General features: G+C 40.7%; 1 protein-coding gene across 1 annotated transcript in view; it reads right to left on the bottom strand.

Annotated features, from left to right (window-relative positions):
* Positions 1–12274, bottom strand: part of LOC130107019 (metabotropic glutamate receptor 4-like) — a 362767-nt gene that overhangs the window by 11067 nt on the left and 339426 nt on the right. The gene's annotated exons all lie outside the window — the stretch shown is intronic.

Here is a 12274-nt window from a genome sequence, read left to right as displayed (position 1 = left end):
AGTAGGTTTACAAGTCGGTTGTGAGACCAGCTATGTTATACTATGGTTTGGGGACAGTGGCACTGATGAAAAGACAGGAGGCGGAGCTGGAGGTGGCAGAGTTGAAGATGCTAAGATTTTCATTGGGAGTGACAAAGAGGACAGGATTAGGAATGAGTATATTAGAGGGACAGCTCAGGTTGGACGGTTTGGAGGCAAAGCAAGAGAGGCAAGATTGAGATGGCTTGAACATGTGTGGAGGAGAGATTTTGGGTATATTGGGAGAAGGATGCTGAATATGGAGCTGCCAGGAAAGAGAAAAAGAGGAAGGCCAAAGAGGAGGTTTATGGATGTGGTGAGGGAGGACATGCACGTGGCTGGTGTGACAGAGTAAGATGCAGAAGACAGGAAGAAATGGAAATGGATGATCCGCTGTGGCAACCCCTAACAGGAGCAGCCGAAAGTAGTAGCAGTAGTAGATGCTATTTGACTCATATAATACTTTTTGAGGAGCAAGTTTTGGCCTACTGCTTTGGACTTTGGGTACTCTAAATTTGCAGTGTCACAGCCTGGTACTTCAGTCAGTTGTATTTACATTCTGTATGACTTATTGGTTGTTATATTGATGCCTTTTGTCATGAAACGTTGTCCTAAATATTTACTATGTGTTGTGCTTCTTGGTAGCAGTGTTATGTTTGTAAAAATGTGTGTGCAAACAAAGCCACCACAATAATTGGCTAACAACATAATCTAGCTTTGAGAAACAGGTCTCAGGTCCTGGTGACTCTTCATAGTAGTAGAAATGATCGGAAGATTAACGTAGTTTATAGGAGAATACATCAGGGCACTTTGACTAAAGTTGTCCTCTCCACTTTATTCATTAATTTGATGACATTAAGAACATTCATTTAACAGTTGTATGCAAGCATAAAGAGATCCTCAAGTTTAAATAAATAATGAATGGTTATTATTAAATATGGCTCTGAATCGGTCATTGAATGAATTTCTGTACTTTTAGCTGTTTAATATATTTAAATATGTGATCTGGGACCAACCACTTCCTCTGTATTTCCTCTGACTGTATTTCACACTCTGATACTGTAACAATGACAAATGCAACGCAAAATGACAAATGCAAAAAGGTTGCTGATGATACAACACTGGTGGGACTGATTTCCTGTCATGATGAGACAGCTTATAAAACAGCTGTCTCCTGTCTTGTTGACTAGTGAGCAATAACAATCTGGAACTGAACATCAAAAAAACTAAAGAACTTGTGGTTCTGTAAAAATCAGGGTGAGCTAGTACCACTGGCCATTAACAACCAGGTGGTAGAGGGAGTGAATCAAATTCCTTGGGACCACTATCTCCTCCTCTTTGAAATGGGAAGACAACCTCACCACTATCCAGAAGAAAGCTCAAATACTATTCTTTCTAGATCAGCTTATAGTGAGGGAAAGTTAGCAGGAATTTGACCAATCTGGGAAGTAAAGTGTTACCAATAAATTTCTTCACCAATGTGTTCCTTAAGGTGTGTAGTAACATGTATTAAAATGTTGAAATTCAACTCCCGGGGGTAACCTCCAAAAAAATTGCTCAAATTCAGGGTACCGATAACAGATTTTCGAAAATTGAAAAAAGCTTAAATTGGACTTAACTTACGTTTGAGGGGTCAAACTAGGAATTTGTCAGGATTCTAAGTTGATTGCAAGCATTTATTTTTCACCAAGACCCTGGTAGAAAAATATTCACATCCACTTTCCCACTCATCACCCCCCCCCCATGCCGTAGAGGGCACCCGACATGTTGAAGCCATTTACATCATTTTTCTCTATTGATCACGGGCTGACTGAATATACTGCTTTCAACACCTGATACGTACGTATTCTCAACTATTTTTCTAACAAGCTGAAATGTTTCTCTGCACAACACTGATTTGTCTCATTTGTTACATAAAAGGTATAACTTTGCTTGTTCTTGTTAGCTAGCTAACAGTAAGTAATATGATCGGCTAACGTAAATGTTAACTTCCACTAAAAGTTGTCATTACTAGCTTAACAATACTTGTTAGCTGGCTCATAGTTGTCGTAAGTTGTCTGACTCTCATGTGTGTACTATACTCCAAAACCTACATCTGATTTATTTATTTAGTTAAATGCTAGCTGTCTGCTCCATTAACTACCTAGCTAGGTTAAAGTGGTGTAGCCTGTACTGCCTCAGATTTTTTTTTAATTTATTGTTACGGTTAAGCAAATCTATTCTTTTACACCTCAGTACAATATTTCAGAAACTATGCCTCTATGACAGATTCGGTCTTTATTCTACTTTGTGTAGGCTATGGGTCTTCAGTAGGCTAATATGGAAGACGATGTGAACCCACCTCTGCTCAAGTGCTTCTTCTGTGAAGGCCTGGAAATGCCAGGTGAGAGGCTTTTGCAAGGAACTTCTAAAGGCTACGCTACTTTATTGAAACATGCAGAAGCCATGGAAAATGCTACAATTTTGGAGCGTATGAAGAAGGATGAAAATGAAGGAAGACTTAGATACCACATAAAGTGTAAATATTATTTGTACAACAAGTTTGTCAAGGTCACCAAGACGTCAGCTCAAGCATCAAAGGCAGAGGAAGAGACAGCAAAGCTGAAGCGAAGGCACACTTGCTCTGAGTTCAGTGCATCAACTGCATGCACCTCTTCAAGTTCACGGTCCGTTCAGCTTCTGTACAAGAATGTATGCATTCTTTGCAACCAACCCACTCATCTCTACGAACATAAACCAGCAGACGCTAGAAAGAAATATAGAGTGCCTGACAATGTGACTGCCGATAGACTAAAGGCAAGCTTGCTGAAGATAGCAAGGAGTCGTGAAGATGACTGGGGCACAGAAGTCCTTGAATGTCTGGAAGGGATCAATGACTTAGTAGCAGAAGAAACCTTGTATCATTTGCGCAGCAAACTTCTTTTTGAAAAGGGTAGGCCTTACTCCAAGACTGCAGATGAAGGACCAAGGAAGAGAGGACAAAAGAAAATAGATGATGAGTGAGAGGTTGTTTTTATTGAATTATGCGAATGGCTAGACACAGAACTCGAGCATGGGGTGATGACGCTTGACCAAGTCCACGAAAAGATGCAGCAGTTTGATCAGTCACCCGATAAGAGCCTCTCTTATTCAAAGAAATGGCTAAGGATGAAACTTCAAGAGAAATATCATGACACACTGTACTTCACATCACAGTCGAAAAGGTCAGATGTACTCTGCCTCAAAGATAACACAAGCAACATTCTGCGAGAGCATCATGCTAATCTTCAGCAAGGAGATGAGAAGACACAAATCATAAAGACAGCACTAAAGTTCATATGCAACGACATCGCCATGATTAATCTAGATCCAAAGTCATACCCACTGCATACAGTATGGCTGATATCCAGAGTCAGCTTGCACTTGTTCCTGAGAGCCTCCAGATGTTCTTGAGACCAATAGTGAAGACCGATGAAAGAGTAGCTGTTTGGGGGCAGAACTTTATCAAGGCTCGTCGGCCTCGATCAGGAGTATTGCCATACCAAATGGGGCTTGCCATACAACTTGATCATAGATTTGGGTCAAAATGGATGATCGACAAGTTACACCGGCTAGGATACACTGAGTCTTACTCAGAGACACAAAACTACAAATACTGCTTCCTCAATGACAGGAATGGAGATGGCATCCCAGATACATCTGGCACACTTGATACCATTGTAGAAGAAACTGATGACCAGATCAATGATGAGGCTGCGATTGATGCCGCACTTGAGGATCCAACGGTTCCGACCGCCAGTGAAAGTGACAATCAGGTGGTCTCCATGGAGGTTGCGGAAGCAAACAATGCAGTCACTCAATTCGTTGGGGACAATATAGATTTAAACATTGTCTCTGTCAGTGGAAACACCCCATTTCATTCAATGGTTTGAAGAGAACAACCCATTCGACCACGATCGAGACAAGAATATGCTTGTATCTTTCTCTACAGGATTCACAAGCACGGGGGATGACTCAGTCAATGCGGAGAGAGCAGCTGAAGTAGGTAGAGGGATGCAGATAAAGCTGGATGGACAGTCAGCAACATCAACCATGGAGGTGAAGTCAAATGTACAAGCCCTGTCATCACTCAGAAAGATTCCCAAGATCAACGAGAAGAAGATTCATCTTGACTCAATCAAGTTGTTCAACCGACTGATCATTTTTGCTCAACGGGATATGACAGTTGAGACAAGCTTGGAGTATGAGCTAACTCCCGTCCCATTGTCCCTTTTCAGCAACAAAGATCACAAAATGAACAAGGCAAACAAGGCAGGGTTTTCCAAAACTAGCCTGAAGGAGTTGACTGATCCACTTGAACGCACTAACCAACCCTGTTCCACTTTGGTGGTTGATGGAGGATGGCTTCTCTACATGGTGAAGTGGGAACAAGGCCAGACTTGGCAGGAGATTGCCAACAGTTACCTAAGGTACGTGCAGCGTCTTGGCTATAACTCTCAAAGGATTATTGTGGTCTTTGATGGCTATAACAGATCACCAAAAGATCATGACCACATCCGACGTAGCAAGAAATCATGCGGTGATCTTCAGATTCAACCAGATATGATGCACTGGACACCAAGAGCAAAGTTCTTGGACAACATCCATAACAAGAGTGAACTCATTCACCTCCTCTCCTCAACGTTCAGAAAACTTAACATCACTGTGGAGCAGACTGACAATGATGCTGACACTTCGATTGTGAGAGAGGCATTGGTTGCTGCTAAAGATGGCTCTGTTGAGGTCAGTAGTTTGTGTAGATATTTAACTTTCATTTGCTTAACTACTTTAAAATAAGAGTTTTGATTTTTTAAAATATTTTCACATGCTCTCTTTACATTTGCGAGCAGAAGACGCAGACGTGCTGGTAATGCTGGTGCACCATAGCTCGAGCACCAACCACCCACTCTTCTTAACCACATCCAAGGGCTCTTATGATGTCAGGAAGATCCGGGAAGCTCTCTCAGAAAGAAAGAGACGCTACCTGCTCTTTTGTCATGCGTTCACTGGGTGTGATACAGTTTCTGCTATTTCTGGCCATGGGAAAACAACTCTGTTTGACAGGTAATAATAGTAGGCCTATAATAATAAAAGTAATAATAGTAGGCCTATAATAATAAAAGTAATTGTATTTTAGTGAAATATTTGTATATTGAAATATCTTTAAAAAACCTTGAAATGCACTTTTTCAGGTTTTGTGCAGGGGACATTGATAAACATATGGACATCTTCATGGACATTCATGCTACCAAGGGTGCAGTGGTTCAGGCTGGAACTGCGATCTTCCAATATATTTACAATGGACCAGGTACTACTCTGGATGAAATTTGGTACACCATGTTCTCACGGAAGGCAGTGGCTGGGCTGATCAAACCAGAGACTTTACCTCCAACAGAGGGTGCGGCTGCACAGCATTCTCTCCGTGCCTACCTACAGACCCGGGACTGGATTCTTCTACAGAGCATGTCTCTGGACCCCAGTGACTATGGATGGACATTCGGTGTTCATGGTTATGAGCCAGTTCCAACAGTAGACCCAATGGCTCCTGAGGAGCTCCTCCAGTTCACAAGCTGTAATTGTAATGGAGATTGCAGCAACAGGCGATGCAGCTGCAAGAAGAATGGTGTCAAGTGCATCTCAGCATGTGGAGTTTGTAAAGGCATTACATGCAAGAATGGTATTCATGATGGTCTTGAAGAAGACTCAGACATTGACTTGTGAAGCATTTGACATGGATTTTCTCTGACTATTGTAATAAATGCAAAAAAATATATATGCAAAACTTGGCATGGCAGTTATTCCACTAAGGAGTAGATCTAGAGAAAATTAAATGCTAGCAATCAACTCAGAATCATGAAAAAAAAAACAAAAGTAAGTCTCTTGCTGTGATTTGTTATGATAAAAAATGATTTATCTAAATCTTTTTCAAAAAATCACCCTCACCTGGACTCCCCCCCTCCTCCACTTCCTCTCTATTTTACTACAATATTTTCAAAACAAAAAATGAAAATAAAAGAATAGATGAATTAAAGAACAAGGGTCTCTCACTGGGAGGGGGTGGATGGAAAGGGCCTTAAGAATGGGATAAAAAAATAAAAAGAATAAAAAATAAAAAATCTTTTAAAAATCATAAAAAATCACACGAGTGAGTTAGAGACTTACCCCAAGAGACTTTTTTGTTCAGAAAATTATGTACAAAATGTTTTGGTAGCCTTTTTTCCTAAACCGGAAGTTGATTTTTTTTAATACTGGTGTCAATACCCCAACTTTGGTCAGGTTTTTTCAGGGTTTCCCCCTGCAGTTGAATTTCAACATTTTAATACATGTTATTACACACCTCTATGAACACATTCATGAAGAAATTTCCTGGTAATGCTTTACTTCCCAGATTTTCCTAACTTTCCCTCACTATTAGGAAATTTGAGTGTCAAGGGTTGCAATGTTACAGTTCTACAGAGTTGTAATAGAAAGTATGCTCACTTTCTTAATAACTGTAAGGTATGGCAATCATACAGCCCACGAGAAAAAAAAACAAAAACAAACTTTTGGACAGAGTCATACATACAGCTTCAATAATAATTGGCTGTGAACTCCCTACTATTTCCTAATTATACCATATTTGCATTCAGCGGAAAGGTTTCGAAATTTTAAAGGACAACTCCCTATTCAATCATCTCCCTTCGGGTAAAAGACTCCACAGTATCAAGACCAGAACGTCTTGCTTCCACAGTACCACTGACCCTGCAGCAATCCACATCCTAAATGCTTCACTGATTGTACAAGTTTAGTCTCCTTAAGCACATACACTTTAATTTGTCACTTTAAGGGCACGGGGCATATGGTTGCATTGACTGAATTATATTTGTAATAGTATGTTTTTGTGGACACTCCTTGTATGTATTGTGTGGTATGTTTACTGTTTTCTCTGAGCACACTGAAACTAATTCCAAATCAACTGTAAAGTTGATATGACAATAAATTATTGAATCTTGGGGCGGCATGGTGGTGCAGTGGTTAGCGCGGTCACCTCACAGCAAGAAGGTCCTGGATTTGAGCCCCAGCGTAGTCCAACCTTGGGGGTCATCCCAGGTCGTCCTCCGTGTGTAGTTTGCATGTTCTCCCTCTAACTGTGTGGTTTTCCTCTGGGTGCTTCGGTTTCCTCCCACAGTCCAAAGACATATAGGTTAGGTGAATCGGCCGTACTAAATTGTCCCTAGGTGTGAATGAATGTGTGTGTGTGCGTGTGCATGTGTGTCAGCCCTGTGATGGTCTGGCGGCCTGTCCAGGATGTCTCCCCGCCTGCCCCCCAATGACTGCTGGGATAGGCTCCAGCATCCCCACGACTCTGAGAGCAGGATAAGCAGTTTGGATAATGAATGAATCTTGGATGAAATTATAAAATGTACCCATAATTTTCTCATGCCAGTATAGCCAGATAAAAGTATCAAACCACCTGTTAAAAGGCACCAAAATACAGGAAATGACATCTATTCTGTTAAAAATGTTGTTGTTTCTGACCACATGTGGTGATCCCTCTGGATGCGGTAATCCAGTCAAGAGGTTTGAGGCAGGCTATTTTTAGGGCACCTTTTCTAGCCCCTTCTCCAGGTGGGGCGAGCAGAGTGGATCCTAAAGAGGGCTACTCAGTTGTGGGTGCAACTACCAAAGGTCTCTTTCTACTTCATTCCAAGAGCCCAGCAACTGAATCTAGTACCCACCGCCTGTGTGGCGGCTCATGACTAGGGGCTTCCAGATCTCACAATCCTGTCCCCGTTGCCATTTGCCAGTCGCCATAGGACTTAATCTGGGATGTTAGGGTGAATTCCCTTCATGGAGGATGCCTGCGCATGGCTTTGTTTAATGTGGGGAGACTGGTGCACAGACAGCCACCACACGGTCCTTGACAGATCTGGGTCAGGCTCCAGTGGCATGGAGTCCAAGATGACTAGGGGCCCATTTCTGCTGCAGCCATTATCCGCCTTCCCAGTCGTTGTGATGTTTCCCTAAAGTCAGCTATCATCCTCCACCTGTTCCATCGTTGGGTGGATAATATTATATTGGTTGTAATATCATTTACTCTTTAAAGAGTAGCCATGGCAAACTAGGTGGTACACTGCAGTTTCGTGGGCCACAGGCATTATGGGAAAACACTGCTAACAAGTAAAAATCCTTAACGATTGGCTTCAGAGAAGGTATATTTGTCTTCTTTAGTGAGGAGCTGCTAATGATCCCAGTAGACATCCAGCAGCTGAGCAAAGCTAGGCTAAACTCATCGTTCAACATTCTTTCAAACTACTAGCACAGCAAAAGGTATCAATGAGTTTGTCATACTCTATGTAAGTAGGACACACCGTAAAAACCCCAGAAACTGAACTACCTATTGCACACTGTTGCTCGTGGATAACATCAAACATTTTTTTTCCTATCCTTACACATCCAAATGCACATCATCAAAAAAATCTGATGAGGTGCTGGAATGTGTATGATGCTTTGAGATGAGGTGGGACATCCTTTGAGGAAGTGGATCCGCATGGGTACATGATCTGAGCAGAGGTAAGATATATTTTCTTGTTAAGTATATCCAAACCCCAACCCACATATACATTTTGATGCATAAATTAAACCACTTCACGTATTCACTCTCTCACACACACACACATACACACACACACTGTAAATCTACACTCCATAAAACTCCACTTTTCACAAATATTCTCACTTTTTTTTTAATATTGTAAAAAGCAAAGGAAACGGGGAAGAGAAGGAAGACAAGAAAGAAAAACGGAGTGTAAAAAAACATGCATCAACCAATTAATTGGTCCATTTTTGTCTGTTTGTTTCCTGTCTCCTGGTCTACTCTATTCAGCTGTCTTTTTTAAAATAACAATATTAATATATTAACAACAAAATAATTAATTAATACTTAATTTATCAAAATTATTTATTTTCTGTCTGATTGTCTGTCGATTGGTTCTTCTAGTTGTCTCAATGTATCACTTGGGTGTTGGGATGGGAAGGAAGGAAGGGTTTATTTGTGAAACAATAATGATAATAATTACTTCAATAGAAAAGAAATTAAAAAAACAAACCAATGGGGGAAAAAAATGGATGGAATTTAATTGCCACCATTGGCTCCTGTCCCACAGTGGATCCAATTCGAAGTCTTTCTGCTCACTCACAAAACCCTCCATAGCCAGGCCCTCTCCTAACTCACTGACCTGCTCCATTACCATACTTCTCCCCGCAGCCTTTGTTCCTCCGATGCCAACTTCCTGTCTACAGCACACAGGACCAAGCACCACACCTGAGGCAACAGAGCCTTCTCCATAGCTGCCCCCACCCTCCGGAACTCCCTCCCCAAACACATCAGAGACTGCACCAATCTGCACATTCAAATCATTAATCAATACTCACCTTTCCAGAATTGCTTTTAATGTGTGATTAATGTTGTGTGTTTTATGCTTTTGGTGTGTTGCTTTTTTTGTTTATTTTATCTTATATAAAGCGTTGAGTATTTTGAAAAGTGCTGTACAAATAACATTTTTATTTTTCTTCTTCTTCTTCTTATCTTTATTAATTGACTATAGTCATATGCAGTTCTATAGACTACAGAGATGATTTTGGGATGCTGGGCATGACACGATGCACACACTTGCTCTCTAAAGAGTGCCTGTCACAAAAGAAACTATCACAGCAAGCCTACCAGGCAATGATTTAGACACATTGTTTTCTTTAATCCCATAGGGAAGGAGTTGAGGATTAATTTGTTGCATCTGGCACCTCTGATAGTGCCAGCTTGAAGCTTTCCCTCACCAGTGTCCTCTCTTGTTGCTGACAAGCCAGCTCTGTAGCTTGGCCAAAAGACCTCTTTCAACCGGGCGTACATATATTTCTACGATACCATTGTTGTGGTCGTTGGCTCTGTACCCATTCACTCTTATCTATTCATGTTTTTCAAGCCCAACCTCAATTTCCACGTCCCTTTTGGATTCCTCTTAACCTGTCGCTTACCAGTATTTTCACTGGTTCAGATCCACAAACATGGTTCAGGAGGCCAGACACATCGATTTGACATGGTAATATGAGTGTGAGCTTGTGGTTATGTAAACAGCTCGTGGGCGTCTGAAGCACAGTGGCATACAACCATCATATGTATGAGTCAGAGGCTTATGTGCTGTTTTACCCAAGTGCCTGCATTGTTAGTATATTAGAGTGTGTTCACAAAACTCAACACCCCAAGTTGTTATGCTCCTCTTCTCATTTGTTTGTTTCTACATGTCATCACTTTTGCTGCATATCATGGAGAAGTAACAAGTAATTTCACGTGTCATAAAATTAAGAATGTGGGTGTAAGATTACCTAAGAATACGAAATGTAAACTTGCAAGCTAACATCGCACTGCACTTAAAGTTTCAACCTCCTTTGATGGCACAGTAGCTTTAAAGCTAAAATCTGCAACTTTTCTCCTGTAATACATCAGCATTTTATCCACCTGGATCATGCAGCTTATATAATACTAACCGGTATCCTTACCATGGTTGCAGACACTCTCCAGTTGCTGTATAATGCTACTCAATGGTTTTGGTTCGGTCGCACCAACTAGTGCAGTGGCAAACACATATGCATTAGAAACAACTCCAGCAGGTAAAAAGACTGAAATCCAATGCCAATGTGGTGATGTCTCTGTTGGACAAACAATCAATATCACTGTACAACAGTGTTACAATATATTTTGATGAAGACTAATATGTTAGACTGACTTCATTAGCTTTGATCCGAGGATCCCAATTTTAAAAGGATGCAGACTATTTACTGATTAGCTGATGGCACACAGGCAACCAAGGCCTCTTAAACACCATGTTTAAGAGGTGTGGACTCGAGGCACATGACTTGGACTTGAGTCAGAATCAAGTCTCACATTTGATGACTTTAGACTAGACGTCACAAAACTGAAAAAGACTCGCAACTCAACTTTGACTTTAACATCAATAACTCATGACTTCACTTGGACTTGAGCATTTTGACTTGCAAGACTCAAAACCTTCTCCAAACCCAGAGACAAAAGTGCTTTTAAAAAGTGTGTGGCCATTAAGCTCTTTATTTCCATAATTACAGATCCACTTTGAATCAACCTGTAAAAAAAAAAACATCAATGATTTGCATATATTTAGTAAATTAAATTACTTTGGTGTTGAAATGCCATTAAATTCAATGAAGTTATTACATAATGACTTATGTAAGACTTGAAATTCAATGTTTAGGACTCGGCATTTGACTAGGGACTTATAAATCTTGATTTGTGGCTTGACTTGGCACTGACCTGTTTTGACTTTACACTTGACTTGGGACTTGAGTGCCAAGATTTGAGACTTACTTGTGACTTGGAAAACAATGATTCGGTCCTACCTCTGCCTTGTTTGTGGTCCCAGTATATCGATTGCAACAGGTCTATCCACTCGGTCTCTTACATTGAACTGTATTGGAACACTTTTCTTCTATAAAACTGATTGTCTGCCCAGCAGAATCACCACAACATCATGATGTTTCAAATGGATAAAATAGCAAGGAAAGTCTTGTATTGCAGCTTTAAAAAAAAAAAAAAAAAAATCCCACTGCTTGTATTTCAAAGCAAGTATCCACCTACTCTTGCAAAATCCTGACATGAGGACAGTTTGTTGAAAAATACTTCTAAAGAACCCAAGATAAAGGACGGACCAAAACCATCAACAAGCGAAAAGATATAGCATGAGAGAAAGGTATGGTCAGTGAAAAAAAAAAAAAATACATATTATTGGCACGGGACAAAATTTTGGCATTGGAAACAGTTGGGTTTCCATTCCCATTTTAGTCCAAGTAGTATTGACTAAACACGTTTGAGTAGGCAGCTATTTCTACAAGAACATGCTTTGGTTGCATGTTGGTAATAGTCCATGTGGGGAGAAAAAGAGGTGGAACACATTGGCTGAAATGTCTGGACCTCAAATGCCTTCAAAAAGTATTGATTTTTGTGTACTGTGTGGAGAAATGGTCGACTCATGTTGACTACTTGTGAAACAACCTGGTCGTAGATGATGTCTCTCAACTCCCAACTCCATTCTCGCATGTCAAGTTGCTAATCTGACTAAATCATGATGGGAGAGGAAGTCTTCATAGGAAAGAGCAGCCAGCAGCTCCACTAGAAGCCCCAAAATATTGTCCATTTTCCCCAGAGTTCAATCATCATCAGATGATTCAGCCT

Source organism: Lampris incognitus, chromosome 2 (assembly GCF_029633865.1).
Source record: "Lampris incognitus isolate fLamInc1 chromosome 2, fLamInc1.hap2, whole genome shotgun sequence".
NCBI classification, from domain to species: Eukaryota; Metazoa; Chordata; class Actinopteri; order Lampriformes; family Lampridae; genus Lampris; species Lampris incognitus.
The sequence above is the reverse complement of the archived record's forward strand: the minus strand, read 5'-3'. Positions and strand labels throughout refer to the sequence as shown.